The 26,862-nt window shown below is 43.6% G+C and overlaps 1 protein-coding gene across 5 annotated transcripts in view; it reads left to right on the top strand.

Moving 5' to 3' along the window:
• The window catches only part of sugct (succinyl-CoA:glutarate-CoA transferase), a 596,483-nt gene that overhangs the window by 152,591 nt on the left and 417,030 nt on the right, over window positions 1-26,862 (top strand). The window lies entirely within an intron of this gene.

The raw sequence follows: 26,862 nt of genomic DNA, 5'->3' as shown, positions 1-26,862 counted from the left end.
TAGAGAAAAACACACTTGGGGAAAGGGATTCTGAAAGATTTTCCCTGGTGGAGATGTTTTAAGAGCTGCTGCTTTTGATCCTTGAAGGTGGGAATCATCAAGATAGACACAAACAATTTATTTTGAATTAGTTACGCTAGGGGAGATTTTCAAGAAGTTTTTTTACTTAATTCCTAAGGTATTGAACTTTTAATCAAATGCAGAACCAGTTTCATCCTAAATAACTGCGAGGAGAAATATTGATTATGACACCTGGCAGACCATTTTTTATGCCAACATATCCCCACAGTCAATGGTGCTCAACTAACGACCCTCATCATTAGTTGTAGCAGAATTGTGGTGATTAAAAGAAGATATGTTTACACATGCAAATATCCATAAGATGTCCATATCCTGTGAAGTATAATACACGCTCTCATCAGTATCTTAGGAGCAGCCATGTTTATCAAGGGGTGAACTATATTGAAGGATAGGCATTCAGAAGCTTTGTTAAAATGAGGCTTTCAAGCAAGGGAATTGTGCTAATCCTTTATGAATCATTGGTTAAGTCTCAGCTAGAGCATTGTCTAGTTCTGGCATCACGCTTCAGGAAGGATGTCAAGGCCTTGGGAGAGGATGCAGTGAGGAATTACCAGTATGATATCAGGGATGAGGGACTTTAGGTATGTGAAGAAACTAGAAATGATAGCATTAGTCTCCTTAGAGAGGTAAGATTAAGGGGAAATTTAAGATAGGTGCTGAAAATTATGAGGGCTTATAAATTATTAAATTATTGATTGATTAAGTTAATTATTAATTAAATTATTATAAATGTTTCAATTGACAGGTGGACCAGAGTACAGCCTTCAGATAATTGATTAAATAGAGGTGAGATGAGGAGAAATATTTTTATGTAGCTAATATGGAGATGTATATTCATAGATCTTTGGAAATGGTAGAGCAGTTGATAAAGTAGTTTAGTAAGCATATAGGATACTTGGCCTTGTCAATAGGGCATTGCATGTGAAAAAAAACAAGGAAGTCATGCTAAGCCTTCCAGATCACTGATTAGGTCTCAGCTGGAGTATTATGTATAATTCTGGGCATTGCACATTAGGAAGAATGTCAAGACCTTGAAGAGGGTACAGGGGAGATTTGCTATGATGGTAATAGGGACTTCAGTTATATGGAAAGATCAGAGAAGGCAGAATTGTTCTCCTGAGAGCAGAGAAAGTAAAAGAAAGGCCTAATGGAGGTATTGAAAATTAGGAAGGGTTTTGATAGAGCAAGTAAGGGAAAGTTGTTTTCTCTCGTAAGTGGGTCTGTAACATGATTTAGAATAATTGGCAAAGGAAACAGAGGGGAAATAAGAATTTGTTTTACAGACTGTGTTGTTAAAATCTGTTGGACACTAATTGAAAGTGGAATCAGATTCTATATGATCTTTCTGAAGGCTATTGGACATGGAATTGAAGAGGACTTATTTACAGGGTTTTGGTCCAAGCTGGATTGTGGGACAAAATTGGACAGCACTATCAAAGGGCCAACACAAGCAAGAAGGGCTGAATGGCCACTTTTTAGTACTGAGATTCTGTGGGTTGATGTGATCAAGAATCCACCGTATGAGCCCCATGCATAATACACTGCCTGAAAGTAACTTTCAAAATGGAATTGGATATATACTTGAAAAGGAAAGGCGATGTTTCTGCATTGTCATGGGAAAAAAATCGATTGTGGGGTAATTCATTATGAGAATGTCTTCATTATGAGAATGTCTTGTTCCAATAGCAAAGGTAATCTCACCTATTGAACTTTTATTTTCAAATTTCACTTTTGCCTTGCAGTAGAAGTATTTTGTTAAAGCTATTTCTGTACCAATAATCTACAAACACTCAAGAAATTAATTTTTTTTTACTTTGCTATCCATTCAGCTGTGGTATTTGTGAGACTGTTCAATCATACTGCAACTATGAGAGTGCCTTTCCTGGAGTTCATTGAGGAAAATCAAGCAAGAACAATTGTGTAAACACCACCTGTCCAGTTTTTGGGTGGAAATGTAAAGGTGGGCGGTGGTGGTGTGTATGAGTTGAGAATCACCTATCCATTGTACAGACTGCCCAATTTTCCTCCATGTTATCCCTTTATTCCCAATTCAAAAGGTGTCAGCATGGCACAGTGACAGCACTTTTGCCCCTGGAACAGAAGGTTGTGGATTCAAGCTCCACCCCAGAGACTTTGAGCACAAAATCTCAGTTGATACTTAAGTGCAGTAGTTAGGGAGTGTTGCACTGTGAGGGGTGCTATCTTTCAGATTAAACATTAAACTGAGGTGCATCCATCCTCTCAGGTGGGTGCAAAAGCATGGGCAGTTTTCTCCAGCATCCTGGAAAACATTTATCCCTCAGCTAGCACAATTAAAACAGATGAATAGACCATTTATCTCATTGCTGTTTACGGAACCTTGCTGTGCAAACATTAACTGCTGTGTTTCCTACATTACAATAGTGACTGCACTTCAAAAGCACTTCATTGGTTGTGAAGTGCTTTGGGACATTTTGAGGTTGTAAAAGGTGCTATATAGACTTACAACTTTTTTTTTAAACCTAAAGAGAAAATAGATTTTTTACAGTTTTATACACATAAGCCCGGATTTTCCTAGCAGTGGCAATGATGAGTGGATTGCTGCTGCGTTCGAAGTTTCCCCCAACTTGATGTGGCTGTGCATTTCTTCCAGGATCTTCTGATTGGGTTGGGTAGGGGGTAATTGGATGGTCAGGGGAGGGGGTAGTCAGGTAGTCGGGTGGAACAGTCAGGTGGATGAGGAGGTTGCTGGGTCAGGTCAAGAGGTAGCCGGGCGATCAGTGGGTAGTGGGGTCGGATCAAGGGGGTAGCCAGGTCGGGGGACAGCTGGGGGTCATGGGGGGGCTCGGTTGTGTAGTTAACCAGGTGTCAGACTAGGTATCTTTACCGTGCAGAAGGAGGCCATTCGGCCCATTGAGTCTGCGCTGGCTCTCTGAAAGAGCATTCTATCTAATCCCACTCTCCTGCCTTATTCCCGTAATCCTGCACAATTTCTCTTTTCAAATAGCAATCCAATTCCTTTTTGAATATCTCAATTGAACCTGCCTCCACCACCCTCTCAGAAAGTTCGTTCAGACTCCATCCAACCTCTGGGTGAAAAAAAATTTTCTCACATCACTTTTACTCCTTTTGCCAATTATTTTGAATCTATGCCCTCTAGTTTTTGATGCTCTCCTGAGTGGGACAGTTTATCACTATTTACCTTGTCCATACACCTCAGGACCTTGAATACGTCTATCAAGCCTCCTCTCAGCCTTCTGTTCTCCAAGGAAAACTATCCCAACCTCTCCAATCTATCCTCATAGCTACAGTTCCTGATCCCTGGAATAATTCTTGTGAATCTCCCCTGTACTCTCTCTAATGCCTCACATCCTTCCTCAAGTATGGTGCCCAGACTGGACACAGTACTCCAGATGAGGCCTAATGAGTGTCTTATACAAGTTCAACATGACCTCCTTACTCTTGTACTCAATGCCCCTGTTAATAAAGCCTAAGATACTTTATGCTTTATTAACTACTCTCTCAACATGCCCTGCCACCTTCAATGACTTTTGTACATATACACCAATGTCCCTCTGTTCCTGCACCTCCTTTAGGGTTTCTCCCTTTATTTTATACTGTCTCTCCATATTCTTCCTGCCAAAATGAATCACCCCACTCTTCTCTACATTGAACTTCATCTGCCACTTGCCTGCCCAATCCACCAACATGTCTATGTTCTTTTGAAGTTCAAGACTATTGTCATCACAGTTGACAGCGTTTCCAATCTTCATATCATCTGCAAATTTTCAAATCATGCACTGAACACTACAGTATCGATCATTAATATATATCAGGAAGAGCAGGGGTCCCAATACTGATCCCTGGGGAACTCCACTATTAAGGTAAGTACCACGGAACTGCCCAAAGTCTCCAACTCTATCTCAGAGTCGGCGACAATCGACGAGGGTCCCAGAAAGCAGGGGAATTGCCTATCGGAAGTTTAAGCTTCCCGGGCAATTCCCACGTAGGCCCACGCGTCAGGACTTCCACAGGGTTCTGAAGCACATCTAACAGCACACGTCCGGTCTCCAATCCAGAGATTTGGCACATAGAGTTGAATAACTGGCCTGTTTGAGTTTCTGTGAGGAAAACTGCTTTAGTGTTGTAGGCACACTGTAAACTTTTAACCTTAGACAGATGTTGTGCTCTTTCATGTTTTGGGGCTGGATGATTTCAAGTTATAAAAAGTCAAGACCCTTGTGCTTTTTGCATCTCAACAATGTCCTTTGGATGCTACTGGTAAATAATAAGGATGTGGGTTTTGGATGTGGTTTCAATTATGTTTTTTCGTTTACTTCTTCTGTTGTGGTTTTCATGCTCCTAGGAAGTTTTCAATATCCTTCCTGTGTTTAATTGCAACCAGGACTTCGATCACAAGTAGCCTTAGACTCCGAGAATATTACTGTTTAGTTTTAAAACCTATAACATTTGGGGCATAATTCTAAACATTTTGTACAATAAGTTCATACACTGCAAAGAAAATTAAAAAAATATAATTCTCCAACAACTCCCTGCCTCCACCACCAAAAACAGGCTTTATATTTTCTATTTTTCTGAGCTACATTTTCCCAACCTTCAACTTTGTAGACCCTAGTTTCAAGAAAAGATGAAGTGAGACAAGAAACGAGCTCAAAGGACAAGAAACTGTTAATGTTTGTGGATATTTTTTTGATTTGGAGAGGGCAAAGAAATTTTTAAGCCCATGTAAACTTTTGGCAACATTCAGTATATTACTACCAGAAAGTTGTGGTTTAGATTACATGTACCATGTTTATGCATGCTTAGATCTTATCTTTTCTACTTTTGACAAGGGTTTAAGAAAGTACAGCTGGGTAATATATGCAGTAAAAACACAAACTTTAAGATGGTAAACATAATTGCAGTAACCTTTATGGTTAAATGTTGCAACAATCTTTGAAAGTCCACTGTATTGTTAAAATGCTGTGCTATGTTGTACAGCTAGGAATCCCCTCAACAAACAGTGAGCTACCAAATGTTAGCCTTTTGTTATTTTGTTATCTGATATCCGGACCTTCCCACTAATGAACTCAAATATAACTATGGTGTATTGTCCCAGGAAATCTGTATGATAAATACACAGAGATTAACAATGGGCTCATGCTGTTCATGGATACAGCTATACATTCTACACGATGACAGGCTGATATTTTGATTGGTTGTGAAAAATAAAACTTGTACTAACCACAACCTTCTTGCACAGTAAGTGATTCAAGCACATTGATGCCCTCCAGTGCCAAGTGCTACTATTAGGGTAATGTTAAAATTCACAGTTCATCAATCATTTTTGTTTTGTTCCTGTTTCCTTGGTGAGAAACCTTTGTTGCAATGTCACCTTTCTTTACGCTAGCTTAATGACAGTTTTGTCTATTATTACCTCCCTTAAACATGCAGCAGAAAGTTCCCTGTTGCTCCTCCTGCTCTGCTGGCCTAGCTCAGCTGCAACTATGCTGGCAGCCTTATTTATGTGGAGCAGGAGCAGCTCTGGGGCAATTCCTGGCCACAGATAGATTTGGCACATCTGATTCCTGAGTGTCCCTGCACTGAAATGAGCATGAGAATAAGTCATTGTCAAGTTCAGTCTAATAATTGTATGTGTTTTGTCAAATTGCCCTACTTCATTGATAGATACACCATACAGTTTAGCATTTGATCTTGTATGCCTTTTCTGTGCTTTCTGTTCTGCTACTGGAAGCCTAGTGAAGTGTTCACTTTCACTGTGAAGTTGAAGAGCCATACTTACTGGCCTTGCGAAGAGTTGTGCTCAAAGGGACCATGATAGAGTAAAGGCTGCAATGCCGTAACACAGATTCTCTGACACAGAGGTCCCCCATATTCTGTTTTTTGCAAAAGTTTTCAAAACTTTGAAACACTTTACTTACCTTTTTCTTCCTTCTGCTTTGGAGATTGGAACAATCTTTAAAAATGGACCATTTATTTGGATGTTTGATAATTAATTGGTAGGGAGCAGACAGAACAGGGATAAAGAGAACATTCTCTGATTGGCAGAATGTGATAATTGGTATTCACCAGAACTCTATACTGGAGCCTCAGTTTTTGTACATTAAAAATTTGTTGAAGAAATTGACTTGTATATCCAAGTTTGCAGATGACACAAAGGCCTGGAGTTACTGCATGATTTTGCTCAGATATCAGTGTAATTTGGGTGGAATTGAATTAAGTGCTATTAAAGAATGCAGAATTTTAGAAGTAAATGAGTTGTGCCCATAACTACTTCATTACTAAAGATCTGCGATCTTTTTTGCTGTTTCAATTCAGCACAAATTGTTCCTCTCTACAAAACTGGCCACACCCCCAGATCCACACACAAAGTTTCATACAATTGTGCCTTTACACATTGTTCATCACATTGTGGACAAGCACCTGCAGTTGCATTAATTCAGTGTTACTCCTGTATTTTCACTGACCAGCAGTCAATTGAAGCCTGCGTTCATCTTGCTGGTGCTGTAACCAAATTCATTTTAAATTAGTATAAATTCAGTCAGTTACAGCAGAGCAAGACAAACCTTTGTGGCTTCAATTGCCTGTTGGTCACAGGTCTTCCATATCAAGGACAAATCAAAGCACGCAGGTTGGCGCTAATTAAAAAGTAAAAGCATTAAATCAGCCAGATGAAGAATGATTCATTTTCTACCAATGCCACAGTGTAGCCTGCTCTAGTCTCAAAGTGAGTATGCTGCTTGATTGCTCTGATGCATGGGAGATTTTGCTTTCGTGTTTATGTTAATATTTGCGCAAAAACTTGAGCAAAATTTCAGTCAAACCAGTGTAGTGTTCAGCGAATTCTGAGCATGTTATATTGTTGTAAAGAGAGACGTGTTGCCAAAGCTTTTCATCTTGCTCTCATCAGAATAATTGTGAGAATGCCAAATTTCAAACAATCATAACAGTTTATACTATTGATTGGCAAGTCGGCTCTGATTTGACTCTGACATTTCCATGGAAAAAGCAATGGAGGACATAGGCTCTCCAAACTCCTGGGCAATTCAAGAAGGTGCAAGGCTTGAACGTATTCTTTTTGTTTGTAGAGAGCGGGTCCCAACATATGAATGTTTGTCATTTCTAGCAAGTGTAAATGATCCACGTTCGAGCTCAACTGTTTATCTTTTTATCTCATTTGCTCACCTTGGTGTGAGTTAAGACACAGGCAGCAGATTTTTGGATGACCTGAAGTTTGCAGAGGGTAGAATGTGGGAGACCAGTCAGAAGCATGTTGGAATAGTCGTGTCTAGAGGTAATGGAGGCATGGATGAGGGAAGTTGCAAAGGGACATAGAGGGTTGGATTTTTGCAAAGTTGGGAAGAATCTGTGGACCTTTAAAAATGGCAGGCATGACACAGATATGGGAGCCTCGTTTCCATTTCCTGGTGAAACCATTTTCATCTGTAGGGGAAAGGGGCGGGGTGTGACTTGCATGAATCTGGTGGTCAATTAGTAGTGGTGGCCTGTTTAAACAGATGCAGTTTTCATTGCTGCAAGTGCCTTAACTCACGGTATGAGTCACAAATTTGTGGAGAAGTCTAAAAGTTTCTGAAGACCTCCTAAAAGGTATGTTTTCCTTATGCAGAGATCTGCAAAGTTACATTTGGAAGATAGAAGCTTTACTTCACAGATAGAGGTTTGTGCCAGATCACAAGGTTGGGGGGTGGGTGGTGAATGTGGAAGTGGAAGGGCACAGCTGTGTGGACCCTCAGGGTTATTTCTTACCTTAGGCAGCCAAGTGGGAGACAGGGCAGGCTGTCAGGCTCACCGGGTAGCAATTGAAGGCAGTTCTAAAAAATGGGCGCAGCACCTTTCCATGTATGGGCTGTAGAAGAAGACCAGCAGCAATGTGTGGCCAGAGCCAAGGGACCCTGCCAGGAGTTGGCAGAGTCACCACAGAGCACAGCAGGAAGGAGGATCAGGAGGAGGAGGTATTACCCTGAGTGAAGGGAGTGCCGTCTCCAAAGAAATTTTCTTGACATGACCAAGAAGTGGCGCAGATGAATTTCAAGAGAAATGGTTATAGACACCTGTGACATGGAAGACCTCGCACTACAATCAACTGATCCCCACACCCTGTCAGTTGCAGTGAAGGTCACCACGGCGTTCAATTTTCATGCAGCCAGCTTTTTCCAGGGGCCTGGCACAGACACCTGCGGCATCTCTCAATCAGCCACCCGCCATTGCATCACCATTGTCACCAATGCACTCTTTGCTCAGGTGGGAGAACACTTCAACTTCCCCACTGTTGTGGCATTGTAGCCACAGAGGCATATGGGCCTTGCCTCCATAGTCAGTTTCCCACAAGTTCAAGGAGTGGTGAACTATACCTATGTGGCTAAAAGAGCACCAATACAGCAGCCTAAGAAATTTGTGAACTGAAAACCATTCCATTCCACCAACATGTAGATTGTGTGTGACCACAATAAGGCCTTCCTACACATATGTGCATGAATGTGGCCATTCACATGACTCATTCATTCTGAGGCAGTCACACATGCTGCAAAATTTCCATCCCAGATCCCATGTCTGCTGTTGGCTTCTGAGGGACAAAGGCTACCCATTAAGGAGGTGGCTGCTTACTCCCTTGAGGCGATCAAAGACATCAATCAACGTCACTCCAGCACCAGCCACTTGCAGATGAGGGTCATCATTGAGCAGGCTGTTGGACTGTTAAAGATGAAGTTCAGTGGCCTTGACCGCTCAGGAGGAGCACTCCAGTATTCATCTGCAAGGGTGTCAAGGATCATGGTCGTTTGTTGCATGCTTCACAATATGGTACAGCGGAGGGGCATTCACATCGAGGGTCGGAAGCTGGCAACAGAGCTATCTCAGAAGGAGGCCAAGCAGGACCCTGTTAACTCTGATGGAGAAGACACAAAGGAGGAAGGTGACAGTGGGAGGGATCCTGAGGGGCAGGCCTGGGTACTCATGGCTGGATTGATACAGGACACCATTGTTGTCAGGGACCTCTTAATACAAAGGAGATTCACCTAAGCAGCCTTTTAGATCTTGCTGCAAACCCAGTAGCAAGTCCCTGGTGAGCCATTACCAGATAAGTGCACACTACTATTGGGGCCACACATCTTGCATCCCCAACAAGAGAGAATGCCAAAACCAACCCTTGACATTCAATGTTTGGCTGAATTCCAACATGGCTGAATTCTGCACCATCGTCACCCTTGGGTCACCATTGTCCACTGATTGAGATGTCCTTTTAAAGCTGGACCTGCAGTTTTCTGTTAGAGGCTGGCAAATATATGGAGAAGGCTTCACCTTGTGTCTAGCCAAAGTATATCCACCATATGAAGAGTGAATGTAAGCAGTGCAAGTTGAGATTCAGGACCTACAGGCATGAGTACATGGGCCAACAGAAATGCAACAATTGGACACTGTGCAGGTATAAGACACACAGTGCTCACCACACCATCCACTTTGTTCCACAGTCTCCACTCACCACTGGTGCACAGTGACATCAATGTGTGACATCTACAACATGCAATGTTGCAACTCACCGGGGCTCCTAGTCAGCTTACGGCCTTTACCACCCAGGAGGAGATCCTGCACATAACATCCTGGCATGTGGAGCAGTCACTGTGCCATCACTGTGGAACGCTCATGTGCATATGACTGCCTTCTGTACAGCACTTAGGGTGGAACTACACAAGTTGGACTGCATCTTATCAAGAAATTGTATATCACTATTTCCTCGACTACAGCGGTGGACACCAAGTGCTGGAATGGCCCACTACATCCGCAGCCATTGGTGGACTGCTATCTTCCCTGAATGTCTGGATAAAAAACTAGCCTTCCACTGCCAGATGTGCATGGTCACACCCATCACACTTATACCATCGCTAAGAGATGGACTACTAGCTGCAATCTCCATTGTCACTGGTAAGAACCTGCTGATTTCGGTTTACCTAGTAATTGTAGCTATTACTTTACAATGACAGATCACCACATCCATTGACGAAAGTACATAGTTACTTTCCTGCACATTGTAAATACACTATTACCATAGTGATGGTAAATGACACCACTGTGAAACCTTTAGTGATTGAGGCAACGTGATGCCCTGCATTGTGAACACTCCTACATAGTGCTCCCAGTGTTACCTTGGAGGAGGTGAAGGCAGGCTGATCAGCTTTCCAGCTTTATAGCATTGAAGAGCATGGTGGCTGGCCTCACCGGCCCTTTGGGGATCTACCTGAGACTGCGAGCTCTGCATTTCTGCAGGGGTAACATTTGTCACTGCAGATGAGGGCTCTGGTGAAGAGGCCAGAGAAGCAGTAGGAGATGAGGGTGCTGAAATGTTATCAGAATCTTCGTGCTCCTCACCCACCCCTACAGCCCAGGGCTGGCTTTCAACCGGGCTAGATGGGGTAGGCTGCTGGGGTGCAGCAGGCATCCCTTCCAGCCACTGTTATGCCACCAGGGCAAATGCCCTGTTATAGGTATGCAGCTTCTTGTGTACTCCAGGGAAATCAGCGCTCATCCTCTGAACGGCGTGCTCCAGGCTATTGCGAGAGCCTTGAATCCTTTGCAGGATGTCATACTGCTCTTGCATCCATTCTGAGTGATGCTGCATGTGTCTCTCCATGAGATTGACCAACCTCTCAAGGATGGAGCTCATGCGATTGAGCCCCCGTGACAGGGTTGAGTGCATCACCACAATCGCTTCCTCCACTCGCAGTGCGTTAGCTGACATTGCCTCAGGGAACTCTGCTGGATGTCCGTACATCTGCTGTTGCTGCTCCAAGTACTGTGCCCTATAAGGTGACTCCTGAGGCCCCACCACAATGCCTGCTGGTGCATCATCGTGCCTGCCTTTCCTCTGAGGGGGAGTTGTGCACATATGTCTCTGTTCAGACATCATCTCCTGCATTCTGGTGCGGTGACCTTCACCATGTGCCACCGACTTTATAAGTGTGCTACATTCTTTTGAAGTGCTAGTATCTCCGTTGGCAGAGTGTGAGCTGGTCAGATGTGCTGATGCTTCCTCAAACATTTCTTTCTCCTCTTGATGTCGGAGAGATGAGGCGGACAGGGGTGAAGGTACAGGTGGGCAAGTGCCAATGGGATCTGTGTGAGGCACAAAATGAGGTAATTAGAGTAAGCCCATGACATTTTGAGAGCACACAATCCAGGCCAGTGCCTTCAGCCACCTTAATGGAACCCTTATCATGCAACCTACCCTTTGCACTCCCCATCATACCAACTTCCCAATTGTCTTGATGTGCTGACAGCATCATCTCCACCATTGACACCATGATTGAAAGTTCCTCTAATACCAGCTTTAGTTCTGGGCAATTCTCCATCTCTGATAATGAACTCTGAGGGCACCCTCGCAATGTCCACTGCCGCCTTCTCTACTGAGCGAATTAGACTCAGCCGTGCTTACCTACCCCCAGTCAGGGCCATCTCTCTGACGTTGTGAACCCTCTTCTCCTGCAAGTACGACATACCGGGTGATGTAAGCCCATTCTATCTTGAATCCAGGGACAAAGTTCATCAAGGTGGCAGTGGTGGATCACAGTGGCCATTCACATTTCACCCCAAAACTGACTGGATCCACATTATTGCCTTTGCTTTACACTTGCCCATGTTGTTGGCAGCTTTCCGTCTTGTAAGATGGTGGTTTGCACTGTGGTGGCCAACCCTGTGTTAAGCATCACCTGGTGTGGCTCAGGATCCCAACTCTGGTATGGCAGTCTCTGCAATTTTGCTCAAGAGGAAGACAGTGGGCTGAGAAGGTTCTTGGCTCACTGGCCTCCATTTTCTCTGAGCCCTCTTCTCAGCCAGCTGAGCTTTTCCTTTTTGCTGACTTCTTCCAATGCCCTACCAAACTGTCAGCCTCCAGAGGTCACAGCTGACAGCGATTTCTCTCCAAGTTATCAATGACAATGTCCAACATATTTATATCTTGCCTGCAGGTATCCTTATAGTGTAGGTATGGCTGCCCCAGAGGTTGTGAACCAGCGGCTAGTTCACCGTACACAAAGTCTTTGGATATATGGCTGTCATCCATCCAATGAATGTGGCTGAGCCAGTGCAGATATCATTGGCTTAGCAATGAGTGTATACCGATAGAATTAGGGCCTCTAAGTTGGTGAACTTGTCCTGCCAAGAGATGCCGAGGATACATCTGAGAGAGTGAAGGTGGAAACTGTTCAGCCTTTTCTCATGCCTAGACTATGCTGTCCAGGTCATGCCACTGTAAGGAGTGTGCTGAGGATACAAGCTTGGTAGATTTGAAGTTTGGTGTTCTCAATCAGCTTGCTGTTGTTTCACACTCTCTTACTCACCCTAGACATAAAAGCTGCATCTTTTGCAATACGTATGTTGATTTCAGCATCAAATGGCAGATTTCTGGTCATTGTGGAGCCTAGATATGTGAAGCTATCAGCAACCTCCATGGTCACATTGTCAGTGCTGATAGATGATAGTATGGTAATATCCTGGATCATGACATTTGTCTTCCTGATGCTGATGATCAATCCAAACCTTTTACAGACGTAAGAGAGTCTGTCCATTTGATGCTGCAGGTGTCCCTCAGTATGGAATGATATTTATTCTACTAAGACATTAATTTGGCCTGGTTGATCCTAGACTAATGAGCAGACAAGAGCACCCAATGGTGCTTTATGTGGTTCAGCCAGGTTTGGCAACGAATGGTTAAACCAATTGTCTGCCCTATCCTTTTAAGCCTGTGCCCCTTGACTTAAAGGAACAGAGATGAAGGCCGTACCGCAGGAATGACCAGGGTGAGAAAGAGTGTGTAATGGCTTTATTAGGAACTAGGACATTAAAGGTGGAGGTGAGGGTGCAGCTGAGCAAATCAATAGTTGTAGAAACGTTGTAGCTAATGGAGGACCGAAAGCTAGACAGTTGGGTTTTTGAAGATGCAGCTGTAAGTGAATTGAGGAATAGTTTTTTTTTCCAGGAGCTGAGAGAGAAGAAGATAGGGTTGAGGCATGGAAGGGGAATGTGGGTGATGAGTGATACAAGGAAGTAATCAAAGATAGCCTTATCTGTGATTGACACAATGGGAGTAGTGAGACCATGTGAGATGGCAAAGTCAAGGGGGTGGCCATGAATATAGGTTGGGGAGTTTACATCGAGGGAGTGGTTTAGGGAGGATAAAAGGACAGTTAAACTCAGAGGAGAGAGAAAATCAAGAGTTGAGACGGAGGTTGAAATCACTGAGGATGAGAAGTCATCCGGTGCAGAGGCCGAGGGAGAAAAGCAGTGAAGATATCTCAGTGGGAAAATTTTTATCATTCCTTAGTGGGTGGTGGAGAATTTTTGAATGAGAGGTGAGATGTTCATAGAAGGAGAAAGTGCCAGAAGACTAGGGGTGGTCAGGCGAAGGTGTGATTTGGTGATAAGTGCCACCCTTCCACCTCGATGATCTTGACAGGCAGATGGTGGATGGCAGGGAAGCTTCATTTAGGGGGAACGTGTCATCATTCCTCAGCCAGGTTTCCATCAGGTCATGATGTTGATGTAATTGCTCACAGTAAGTTCATGGATGGTAAGGGCCATGTTCACAAGTGAACAAACATTCTGGGAGATGCGTAGAGGAATAGTGAGAACCAATTTGCTGGCAGGATCCACACAATCAGCAGTAAGAATGGTGAGTTGGATGGGAAGGAGAATAGCAACATTAACCCCAGTGGACGCACAGACAGGAAAGTTCGGCGAGAGAGTAGAATGTGGAAATTGGGATTGCAGCTTGTAATGAGCCTTGGTGAGCCCTTTGCATTTTAAGAGGCACAGAGGGAAGCTATAAACTCATCTAAGAGAGAGTCAAGACTGGGATGGCAGCAAGAAAGCAGGAAGGTTGAGGAATACTAAACGGTTGGAGTAGGGAATTAGGAGAGTCGCGTATCAGAGAGGGGAAAGTGGAAGGAGCATGATATAGAAGAGAAGGGTCTAGGAAGAGAAAAGAGAAAAAAGTTGAAATGGAAGCAATGGGCTCAGGTCCAGAGGGGCAACCTAAATGTGCATGCTAATGGACACAGGAAAAGCTCAAATTACATAGGTCTGGTTACATAAAATGAGGATACAAAATAACTTGTTAGTAACGGGAAATAGGTAGGAACTAATAGGAAAGAGTCCACAGTTAAAGTCGGAAGTCTCTTGGTGGGATAACAATGGCATAGGGTGCAGCATTGACTTGGAATAGCTCCTCCTGCCTCATTAACATGTAGACTCTTAACACTACTTATTGTCAGTGAAGGCCCAGTCTACTCCTCCAGAGAAGCTCCAGGTTCGTAGGACATAAAGGGCCCAATATAATGGGATTGTACCCTTTATGATAAGCTTTGCACCCAGGGAATAGAAGATTCCCTGGGAACTATGGTCAGGAAATTGGCCCATACAACTGTGCAGTAGGTGCAAACCTTACACCAGCTGTCACAGTGTGAATACAGCCTGAATCTGGAGTCAGGGCCTGATCTGGCACTGGAGCAAAACAGAGTAAGGGGATGATTTTAACCTAGCTCAACGGTGGGAAACTGTTGCGATCGAATCATCTGCCGGTATTATCCCTGTCTGATTTTTACTTTCCATTTATTTTTGGAGGGATGTGCTACACGTGGCTGTTCTTCCAGGCAAGTTATGTTAAATTAACCACCTAAGACTCCCTGGTGAAGGGAATCCCACTATTTTGCTGCAGAGTCAATGGAGCGCATAACACAAGGTTTATAATACATCAAATTATTTTCAGTGCAAAGCTGAATCACTTCTCAACATTGCTTGACCAAAGTGTGAATGCATCCTTGAAACTGAAGTAAGTCAAATATTACAGGATAATCTGATCAAATTAAGCTCCTCTGGCAGTTTAATATCAAATCCTCATTTTGTGTGTATTTTAAATCCTAGCTGAAGTAGGTTTAAATATAGCAACCAGATACTGACTACTTTTGCACTGTAATTGAATTCAGCAATATTTCACATGAATGCACTTTATTTTGCTCAAAGTGGCTTATAGAAAGGCTATGAGGAAGGATTATCTCTGTCAGAGGATTTACAGCCAAGCAACAGTTACTTGTCATTAACGAACAGTGCAGCTTCTGTCGGCTCTCCCTCAATGAATAAGTTTTACTGACATCTGTCATTTCTTAAATAAACCACCTTCAGTAATAGCAGCTGCATGGTACCTGTATAATACCTGTAGCTGTATTTTCAAGTAAGAATTTGTTTTGGAAAGACTGCTTTCAGCACTAAGGGATGATTATGCTTCCCTTTTAGTTAGATCAAGTATTGTATCTTTGTTCAGTCATGCCTGCATTTCTCTATTGTAAGAACTCTTCAAATCACATCTGGGGTCTTGATCATTCTAATGCTTCCTGATCCAATTTTAACTCAGCTCGTACCATCTTTGAGCAATCAATGGGGCAGCTGAATTCAGCTTTATTGAAAAGAAGTGTCAAGTGCTGTCCTCCTACCCTTCAGTTATGTCTCATTACATTTCTCTATGTTCTTCTTTGCATCCTTCTTCCATCCTGATGGTATGGAGGAAGCTGGACTTCCAGGCTCACTTTTCTCTTCTGCCTTTAATCTTGATAACTAGGTAGAATCTCTTTCCTATGTTTCCTTTTCTTCTATCACCAAAGCAAACATCACTTATTTAAAAAGCCATGCCTATTGGATCCCATGTTTAATGGACTCAGAAGGATTCTGGTAATAACGGTATCCATCCTATAGCTCTGAATTTGAGCCACTAAACTCTCAATAAATTCAGGCGTTCACCACTGCTGTGTTCTCTCTCTCATACTGTCTTCAAACTCTTCCACTTCCATTCTAGCTTATCTTCTTTCACATTTGTTCATTGTTTTCTGATCATCAAGAAAGAGAATCTCTTAGCACTTCTCCTTCAGTACTTCTCTAAAATTTGTTCATGGGATGTGGGCATCTGGCAAGGCCAGTATTTATTGCCTACCGCTAATTGTTCTTGAGAATGTGATAGTGAGCCACTTTTTTGAACTGTTGCACTCTGTATAACGAAGGCACTCCCACAGTGTTGATAGGTAGGGAGTTTCGGATTGTCACCCAAAATTGATGAAGGAACAGGAATATATTTCCAAGTCAGGATAGTGTGTGACTTAGATGGGTGGTGGTGTTCCTATGCTTGTCCTTCGAGGTGGAAGAGGTTATGGGTTTGAGGAGGTGCTGTTGAAGAAGCCTTGGAGAGTTGTTGCAGTGCATCTGTAGCTGGTACACACTGCGCCATGATGCACCAATGCTGGAGAAAGTGAATGTGATGGATGGGGTGCCAATGAAGGGGGTTGCTTTTTCCTGGATGATGTTAAGCTTCTTGGGTGTTGTAGCAGTTGCACTCATCCAGGCGAGTATTGCATTATTTTTCTGACTTGTGCTTTGTGGATGGAGGAAAGGCTTTGGGGAGTCAGGTGGTGGATCCTGCCATAGAATAAGGGAGATAGTGGCTTAGTGATAATGATACTGGCCTAGTAATCCAGAAACACAGGCTAATGGTCTGGGTCATGGGTTCAAATCGCACCATGATGGAATTTAAATTCAATTAATAAATATGGAATGTAAAGCTAGTCTCAGTGATGGTGACCATGACAACTATCATTGACTGTTATAAAAACCCATCTGGTTCACTTCAGAGAAGGAAATCTGCCATTTTTACCCGGTCTGGCCTACATGTGACTCTTAAACTGCCCTCTGAAATGGCCTAGCAAGCTATGGAACTCAGCTCAAGGGCAATTAGGGATGGATAGTGATGCCTACATCCCATGAAAAATTAAAGAGAAAAGAAAAATTCTCAGCACTTGCCTTGTCCTTCTTGACACGTTATTTGTATAGCTGGTCCAGTTAAGTTTCTGGTCAGGATGTTGATGGTGGGTGATTTGGTGATGATAATGCCACTGAATGTTATGGGAAGGTGGCTAGACTCTATGTTGTTCATGATAGGAATATAGGAACAGGAGTTTAGTCCTTGAACCTGTTCCACCATTCAATGAGTTACTGAAATACTGGTAACTTTGGTTAACAAAAAGCTATCAACCTCAGTTTTAAAATTAACATTGGATCTAGCTTCAATTAACATTTGCGGAGGAGAGCTCCATACTTCTTTCAGACTTTGCATGTAGAAGTCTTTCCTAATTTCACTCCTGAGTCTGCCTCTAAGTTTTAGAATATGTGCCCTGATCCTAGACTTCTTATTAGCAGACAAAGTTTCTCCCTTTCTACCTTATTTTGTTCCCCTAATCTCCCTTTCTACCCAATTGTTCCCACTGATATCTTGAAAGCTTTGCTCAAATCAGCACTTGCTTAGCAATAACCTGCTCACTGCCACTCAGTTCAGGTTCCGCCAGGGCCACTCAGCTCCTGACCTCATTACAGCCTTGGTCCAAACATGGATAAAAAAGCGGAACTCCAGAGGTGAGATGACAGTGACTGCCTTTGACATCAAGGCTGCATTTGACCGAGTATAGCTTCAAGGAGCCCTAGCAAAACTGGGGCAAATAAGAACCAGGGGGAAAATTCTCCTCTGATTGGAGTCATGCCTCGCACAAAGGAAGATGGCTGTGGTCATTGGAGGTCAATCATCTCAGTCCCAGGACATCACTACAGGAGTTTCTAAGGTTAGTGTCCAAAGCCCAGTCTTACCTTATTCAGCTGCTGCATCAATGACCTTTTCTCCATCATAAGGTCAGAAGTGGGGATGTTCATGGGTGATTGCACAATGTTCAGTACCATTTGCAATTCCTCAGATACTGAAGCAGCCCGTGTCCATATGCAGCAAGACCTGCACCACATTCAGGCTTGGGCTGATAAATGGCAAGTAGCATTTGCGCCATACAAGTGCTAGGCAATGACCATCTCCAACAAGAGAAAACCAAACCATCTCCCCATGACATTCAGTGGCATTACCATCACTGAATCCCCCTCTATCAACATCCTGGGGTTACCATTGACCAGAAACTGAACTGGACCAGCTATGTAAATACTGTGGCTACAAGCGCAGGTCAGAGGCTAGGAATCCTGCGGCGAGTAACTCACCTCCTGACTCCCTAAAGCTTGTCCACCATCTACAAGGCACAAGTCAGGAGTGTGATAGAATACTCTCCACCTGCTTGGATGAGTGCAGCTCCAACAGCACTGAAGAAGCTGACAGCATCCAGAACAAAGCACTCCACTTAAATGGCACCCCATCCACCTCCTTAAACATTCAATCCCTCCACCACTGATGCACAGCAGCTGCGCAGTGGCAGCAGTTTGTACCATCTACAAGATGTGCTGCAGAAACTCACCAAGGTTACTTCCACAGCTCCTTCCAAACCCATGACTTCTACCACCTCAAAGGACAAGGGCAACGGATGTATGGGAACATCACCACCTGCAAGTTCACCTCCAAGTCGCACATCATCCTGACTTGGAACTTATCATCACTGGGTGCTGTTGAAGATGAATAGGGTGATTGCCATTTGTCCATAGGTGCAAACTTCTGTTTGAGGGCTAGATTAACAATAGAGGATGCACCTTTACCTGGTTTCTGCCCTCTGTTCACTTTCTGGTGCTAGACACCAGATACTGAGGCTGGCCAGGATAAAGGCAACCAGGGACCAGTGCGACAACTTAAAAGAAAATTCATTCATGGGATGTGGGTGTCGCTGCTGGGCCAGAATTCATCACCCATTTCTAATGGCCCTTGAGAAGGTGGTGGTGAGCTGCCTTCTTGAATCGCTACAGCCCTTATGGCGTTGGTACACCCACAGTGCTGTTAGAGAGGGAGTTCCAGGATTTTGACAATGGTGCATCCTGGAGTCTACTAAACCACCAGTAGATGACTGAGAGGCAATGCTTAGGGAGGCAGTCACTGACCTGGGTGTTCTCCTTGGACTGGGAGGGAACCCAATGCCAGTGGCATTAAAAGTAACTGCGACATTGAACTAATACACCAGAGGTTCCTTCCAGGGCTCCACGGAGGTACATGTGGGCCATCTCACAGGCAGGGACACGTCATTGCATCAGAGAAGTCACCAATGTGCTATTTCAAAGGACCAGCGATTTTGTGCATTTCAGTACAGATCCAGAGAGCCAGGCTGCAAGATCAGTGGGCTTCAGTGCCATTGCGGGTTTCCCACAGACTCAGGGGGTTATTGACAGAATGTATGTGGTGATCAGAACTCCCTGGGACCAGCCTGCAACCTTCAGAAACAGAAAAGGGTTTCACTCAATAAATGTGCAATTGGCCTGCGACCACTGGAAATGGATCCACACTCTTTAAGGCCCTCGCACATCTGCGGGGTGGATTCCAGGTGATGGGGACTATTCACTCAAAATCTGGCTGATGATACCATTCAGAAACCCTCGAACCCCAGCCAAGGAGCAGTACAATGAATCCCATGGTTCCACAAGGGCTAGAATAGAGCAGACCATTCTGAAAATGAGGTTCTGCTGCCTAGACTGCTCTGGCCGAGCTCTTCAACATGTGCCTCAAAAGGTCCCAGGATTATAGTCATCCGCTGCGCTCTCACAACAGAGTGGGGGAGGAATTGCCAGCCACAGGCATAGGACACACTTCTCATTGTTCGAGGATGATGGGGAGGTATATCGGAGTAGGAAGGCCTGCCTTTTTGGGTCACAGGACCACATGTCAGGGCTATGGAGAGATGCATGAGGGAGGTCTGTGAGTCCTCATTCTGAACAGGTTTCAGCAAATGTGATGCCTTTGAAAAACAATGGGGCCTAGGCCTCACACCCAAGTAACCTCTGCATGTCCACCCTACATTAAAGCAGCAATGAATGCAGACAAGCCAATCCATCCTTGCCAATACTACTCCTTCACAAATACAGGTTTGGCACTAATGCAAGCAGTCACCCTGCTAACCAGGTCCCACCAACAAAACCATCTACCACACAGGAATAAAGTGAACAAAACTAATTAATCACACACAAATATATACTGCAACCTAACGTTGTAACACCTGTGCTACCTTCGTGTGACTTCAAGCTTCATTTATGCTTATGGTCAACATGACATGGTGCGATCCTGACATCTGCAGCCGAGGTGGAGGCAGGTGCTGAACGCAATGCCCCATTGGCTAGAGATGACCTTGGTGTCTGTCCTTTGCTTGTCCGAGGCCTGGAGGGCCTTGGTATGCAGAGGGGCTCCTGCATGGGTGCAGGTGCATCCTCTTTGGCCTTGCCTACTGAAGGCATTGTGGTCACTGGCAGAGGGGCTGAGAAACGGCTGCTGGCCCTTGGACCACGCTGAGAGGAAGCCCCTGAAGCAACTGGCTGACATCACCCCGCCCGTTTCGGTGCACAATGTCATCTCCCTGACCACCAGAGAAGGGGGAGGTCTAAGTGTCTCGTCTGGCCATGCTGCTGTGGCCACTGAGTGCATATCTGGGCATTGTTTAAAAATTATGCCTGCACCTCCATCCCCATTAGCTGATGGCTGGTTCAGCAACTCCCTGCCCGCCCCCGTCATGTGATTGGTTGGGCCCTGTGCCTGTGTATATTTTATTGGTTGACTTCCGTGAAGCTGTGGTTGGCCAGCCATTGTCACCATAAGCGGATGTTCTGCCCTCTCCCAGGTCTGCTGTTGGGATCTGGAACCGGGAGAACTAAATTCTGCTAGCTAACTCTATTTCCCACACCACAGGCGCTGCCAGACCTTTTTTTTTATTCATGCACGGAATGTGGGCTTCGCTGGCTGGGCCAGCATTTATTGCCCATCCCCTGCTGCCCTTGTCCTTCTAGGTGGTAGTGGTCGTGGGTTTAGAAGATGCTGTCTAAGGAGCCTCGGTGAATTCCTGCAGTGCACCTTGTAGATGGTACACACTGCTGCTACTATGTCGGTGGTGGAGGGAGTGAATATTTGTGGATGTGGTGCCAATCAAGCAGACTGCTTTGTCCTGGACAGTGTCCAGCTTCTTCAGTGTTGTGGGAGCTGCACTCGTCCAGGCAAGTGGAGAGTATTCCCTCACATTCCTGACTTGTGCCTTGTAGATGGTGGACAGGCTTTGAGGAGTCAGGAGGTGAGTTACTCGTCACATGATTCCTAGCCTCTGACCTGCTCTTGTAGCCACAGTACTTATGTGGCTAGTCCAGTTCAATTTCTGAGTATTTCAAGCATTTTCAGTTTTTATTTCAGATTTCCAGGATCCACAGTATTTTGCCTTTGGCTCGGCCAATGCTGCCTTGATGACGAGACAGCATGGCACTTGCACCTCACCTCTAAAATTCAGCTCCTTTGTTGCAAGGCTGTGATGATACCTGGCGCTGAGCAGTCCAAGCAGAACCAGACTGAGTATCGGTGAGCAAGCACTGCATCAATGACATCTTACATTACTTGGCCGATGATTGAGGGTAGACTGATGGGATGATAATTGGCTGGATTTGTCTTGCTTCTTGTGGACTAAAATTATTCCTCATCTTAAAATTCCATCTTAATGATTGGTTTCAGCCGCTGTGGCTCAGTTGGTAGTACTCTCGCCTATGAGTCACAAGGTTCTGGGTTCAGGTCCCACTCCAGGACCTGAGTATAAAATTCAAGGCTGATACTCCAGTGCAGTACTGAAGGAGAGCTGCATGTCAGAGTTGCTGTCTTACAGATGAAACATTAAACTGAGATCGCACATGCCTTTTCGGGTGGATATAAAAGATCCCATGGCACATTTGAAGAAGAGCAGGGGAGTTATCCTCAGTGTCCTTCCCAATATTTATCCCTCAATCAACATCACAAAAACCTGATTACCTGGCCATTATCACATTGCTGTTTGTGAGAGTTTGCTCTGTGCATAATGGCTGCTGCATTTCCTACATTACAACATTGACTACACTTCAAAAAGTACCTCATTGGCTGTAAAGAGCTTTGAGACATTCATTGGTCGTGAAAAGTGTGAAATAAATGCAAGTCTTTCTTTTTTATTTTTAATGAATATTTTCACTACTTACTTTCTCACCTATGTTACATACCTCAGCAACTCTGCTCTGGAATATTTTGGTAAAATACTTTGTCGCGATCCCTGTAGAGACCGATAACATTAAAAAGAAATTTGAACTTCCAGTTAATAGCTGAAAAAGATGATTGGACAAGATTTCACATTTTAAGATTTTTATTGTAGTAAATGGCTAAAAACAATATTAAGTAAACACTTTTTTGGCAACTTATACTTTAAGCTACAGAAATGAACATTCTCCTTTTATACTTACACTCATCGCACTCTCTACAGAATTATGGTCTTTTTAGCAAACAGTCCACAGTTGCTTTCAACTTCCAGTGAGTTTACGTTTTCCTGTTTCTCCAATTAGTAACTTTGAGTGACCGACTCCAGGCGCTTCCCTCAGTTTACGGAGAGTTTCCCAAATCCACTACCAGTTGTAACGTCCATTCCAATGCTTCTTCTTCTCCCCTGGCCATGGCAGGATGAATCTCCCAGATTCTTTAGATAGCTGCAGAATGCATCTCTTCAACTAGAGACCGTTTCCCCCTCACATCTGATTTCAGTAGTTCACAGTGAAACTACAGCTTCTCTCTGCTGACCTCACCACTATTCTTTTCCTCCCTCTCTTTTCCTTCTACCCCAAAAGCTTGGAGCTGGCAAGTCTATTTACTGTTAGCACAGCTGCTCTTGCCCTTTGTTCCCAAGTGTGAGAACTTCGCACCTTGCTCATCAGTCCCTTGACTAAGCCTGCAAGTCCATGCAAACCTGGAATAGTCAAATGACCCCCCATCATTTTAGCCTAAATTTAAAGACACAGTCCAAAACATAATCTTATAAATCTCATAATTGTAACAACTTATGTTGCCTTGGATGCCTTTAAATTTTTCCATCAGCTCTAGCATTCTTCATGGTTCTGTCCTCTTTTTATACTCTGTTCCTTTTCACAAAATAAGGGATGAGGAGGGAAATTGGCCTCATCCATCCCAATAGAACTGACAGACCTCCCATTCTAACATTCAGCCCTGGCTTATATTGTTCTGGGATTTTGCCTCTGGTCCACTGTATCTGTTCATTGCTTTTGTAGAATCACTGAGCTGTACAATGCAGGAGACCATTTGATCCAGTAGCCTTTGCCAGACTTTTGAAAGTGCTATTCAATTAATTCCACTCCTAGTCTCTTCCCCATAACATTACAGTTTAGCAATTTATTCCTCTTCAATTACATGTCCAATTGCTCTTTGGAAGTTACTCTGAAATCTGATTCCAGCACTCTGTTCTAGATCTTAGCAACCCTCTGAGTTTAGAAATCTCTCCTCTGGTTCTTTTGCCAATTATTTTAAATTTATGACCCACATTCCAGAGGAAATAGTTTCCCCCTACCTGCTCCATTGAAGCCCCTCATAACTTTGAATATCTCTATTGGATTTCCCCTTAACCTTCTCTGCTCTAAGGAGATGCATGTCATCCCACCTTCTCCAGTCTCTCCACAGAACTAAATTCCCCCCTTTCTGGTATCATCCTGTTAAATAAACCCTGACATTTTCACTAAAGTGAGGTGCCCCTAATTGTACACAATATTCCAGCTGAGGCCTAACCAGTAATTTGAAAGGTTTAGCATGGTTTCCTTGTTTTCGTATTCTGCGGCCTTAACAAAGCCAAGTATCTCATATACTTTCTTAACTGCCTTGTCAACTTGCCCTACTTCCTTCAAGGATTTGTGAATATGCACCCAGGTCCCTCTGCTCTTGCAGCCCCTGTCCCCCAGCAAATAGTACTTACTTAAAACATACTGCCTCTTCATGTTATTTCCTCAAAAGGGCATCACTTACATTTAACCGCAGTAAAATACATTTGCCAATTGTCTCCCCATTTCACCTATGTCCTCCTGAAGCCTGCTACTATCCTGTTCACTATTTACCACATTGGCAAGTTTTGTAACGTCCAAAAACTTCATAATTGTATCCTATCTAATATCTGCTCTCCTGTTTTCCCTACTGCAACATTAACTTCAACTTCTCTTTTTTTTGGGAAGATAGGTACTAAGTATTCATTCGGCACCTCAGTGACTCCCTCTGCCGTCACAATAAGACATTTTTGCCCCTAATCAGCTAAACCATTTCTTTAACTATCCTTTTACTTTTTATTTGTTGGTAAAAAATTTTGGGGATCCCTTTTATATTACCCATTGATCTTCCTCACACTCTCTTTGCCTTTCTTATTGTAGTTTTCAGTTTCCCTCTAAAGTTTCTGTGAGGAGAATTTTCCCCCTGTCAGGGGGGTTAGGTGCCCCCGATCGGGTCCGTGCCGCCATTTTACCTGGGCAGGCCAATTAAGGCCCGCCTAGCGTGACGCACGCCCGAAAGCGCTGTGCGCTTCCTATGCGGGTGTGGGGTGGGGTTCCCTAAGTCGGGAGTGCGCTCTTTCGTGCATGTGTGAAAGAGCGCAGAAATCTCCCTGAGGCACAGAGGTGCCTCAGGGATATTAGTTTTAAGTTTTGAAAATTTTAATAAAAAAAAAGATTTAAGACATGTCCCCTCATGTGACACTGTCACATGAGCTGGGACATGTCAATGAACTTTAATGAAAAAATTTATTTAATTTATAAACCCTTCATGAAACCTCATCCTGCCCATAGATGAGGTTCCATGAAAAATGCAAAGGCCGCCTGGGCTCTTCGCCTGCCCGCCAACCTTAAGGTTGGACGGGCAGCTTTCACAATAAGCTTAATTAGTTAATTAATGGCCTTAACAGGTCTTTGACAGTTCGGCAGGCACATAGTCGACTCGGCTGCGTGCTCACCGAACTGAAAGTCTAAATGATGCGTGGTGACGTTGGGACGCACCCCTGACGTCACCCCGTGTCACTTTATGCCTCGGCGAGCGGGCCCTGGCTCCGCTCATCGAGCCAAAAATCCTTCCCTGTATTTTGCCTGGTTTTCTAATGTATTTTGTACCTGCTTTATTTTAATATCTATTTCCTTTTTCAACCAGGGAGCTCTCGATTTGGAAGCTGATCTTTCCTCCTTATGAGAATATTCTTGGTTTGTACCTGAACCATCTCTTTCTTGAAGGTCTACCATTGTTCATTAACCATTTCCTGACTAATCTTTGTTCCCAGTCAGCCTGTTAGATCTCTTTGTAAATCACTGAAATTGGCTCTCTTCCAGTTGAATATTTTCACTTTTGATCTTGCTCCATCCTTTTCTGTAACTGCTGTAAACCTAATTATATTCTGATCTCAATTACCCAGATGTTTTCCCACTGAAGCACACTTCACTTTCCCTATTTCATTCCCCGTAACAAGATCTAGTACTGCTTTCCTCACTGGCGACGTAATATTAAGGGAGTTCTCCCTACATAGTTGATGAATTAGTCATTTGGTAGTACAGTACTTGAGTATTGCTGAAAAAAAGAGACATGCTGTTGAAGACTTTTGTCTTGCACTCTTTGGGACAGATGCGCAAGAATACCAATTGTAAGGAGAAAAACAATTTATACTGCATGAGAAGAGAGTGCTAATTGGTTAACAAGTGGACTCTGATTGGTAGAGGTGTGGCCACGGAGAATGCACCAGGAAACAGTTAACTGCCAAATTTTTGTTTAAATTCAAACAAGGCAGGTCGACTTTGGTCAAGATATTGCCATGGGGAATGAACCAGGGAATGGCTGTTGCCAAAGCTTTTGTTTAGTTGAAAATGGCACAATGTGTGGACATGCTCCTTCTGTCTGCAAAGGGCAGGGCCCTGTGTGGGAATATATGTAGCTTCTAGCATTCCGTTATGATATGGCAGGTGGTAATTGCTGGGATGACCAAATCGCAAAGGGAAACTTGGCCAAGCTATCACAACGATTTGCAATTTGTGTTTTTATTACGAGAAGTATGTGCACTGAAGTCAGGAGTAAAGATTCTATTACCATTTGGAGATTTTAAATATTAAATTAAAACATTTATTAACAAAAGAAAAGAAAAATTAAACACACAAGATTACAGCTACACAGTTAAATTTAGTCTTGCAACATTTCCCAAGAGATTTCTACCTAGTGTAAAGGAATTATCACTTTTTCCTAATATTAGTGTGGGATACTGAAGCAGGCTTATGGGGGCTTTGTGTGTATGTTTGTGTGTGTGACTAATTTAATTAAACTGAAGACAGTCAGACTGCAAGGTTTAAATCATCAAAGGTGTTAAGTGTAAAAGCAGGCATTTTGAAATGGACGAGCTAACATTTGCACTTGTAGATAAGTTGAGAGGTTGTTTGAAATTCAAAGGAGAATTAGAAGATGACAACAAAAATGGTTGCATCTTGCAAGAGTTCATAGGTAAATGAACAGTGGGGGTATCATGGTTTAGTGACCAAAAGCAAAGACAAGATGAAAACATGAAAGATCTTATATTTGGAAGAACTTGAGTTTCAAAGAAAGTTTGAAACAATGCATTTAAAGAATCAAAAGGGGGAAAATATATTTAAGGAAAGGTTGAAAGCTGAATGAGGAGTGGCCATGTGAGATCTTGAAAGGTGGGCTGTGCGAAGGCAAGATTATGAAAAATCAGCCTCTAGCCACCCCAGAGAAGTGCTTCCTTATAGCAACAGTGGGTACCTTGTGGTAATATTACTGGATGTTTTATAGACTATGAATCTATTTGGACTGTTGCTTGGAAGAAGGATGTTTATTTGGGAGTCTAGCTAGGTAGAAATCCATTGGGAAATGTTATAAGACTAAATTTAACTGTTCAACTGTAATCTTGTATGTTTATCACAGAATCACAGTGCAGAAGAGGCCCTTCGGCCCATCAAGTCTGCACC

Source organism: Cetorhinus maximus, chromosome 4 (genome assembly GCF_964194155.1).
Source record: "Cetorhinus maximus chromosome 4, sCetMax3.hap1.1, whole genome shotgun sequence".
Taxonomy (NCBI): domain Eukaryota; kingdom Metazoa; phylum Chordata; class Chondrichthyes; order Lamniformes; family Cetorhinidae; genus Cetorhinus; species Cetorhinus maximus.
Note: the sequence above shows the minus strand (reverse complement) of the source record. Positions and strands in the feature narration are given on the sequence as shown.